The sequence below is a fragment of the Chiloscyllium punctatum genome, unplaced genomic scaffold, assembly GCF_047496795.1.
Source record: "Chiloscyllium punctatum isolate Juve2018m unplaced genomic scaffold, sChiPun1.3 scaffold_1718, whole genome shotgun sequence".
NCBI classification, from domain to species: domain Eukaryota; kingdom Metazoa; phylum Chordata; class Chondrichthyes; order Orectolobiformes; family Hemiscylliidae; genus Chiloscyllium; species Chiloscyllium punctatum.
This window is the reverse complement of record NW_027311452.1, coordinates 4,773-5,000: the sequence shown is the minus strand read 5'-3', so window position 1 is coordinate 5,000 and position 228 is coordinate 4,773.

The window sequence follows — 228 nt, the reverse complement described above, 5'->3', positions numbered from 1 at the left end:
CCTTTCAAAAGATTCGACCACGTGCCGAAAACTTTAGACTTCCGTGAGCTCTCCGGCTTGCACCGAGACCCGAAGTCGACGTGCTAAGCACCACGGGACCCCTTTCGCCTGCAGGTCCCGAGCCGCCTTTATTTGCTGTTACGAGCATCGTGTGCCCCATACCTGCGTGACAAGCACCGCAGGGCGGCAGAGCCATCGCACTTAGCCGGGTGGCAGAGGAGGACCAGA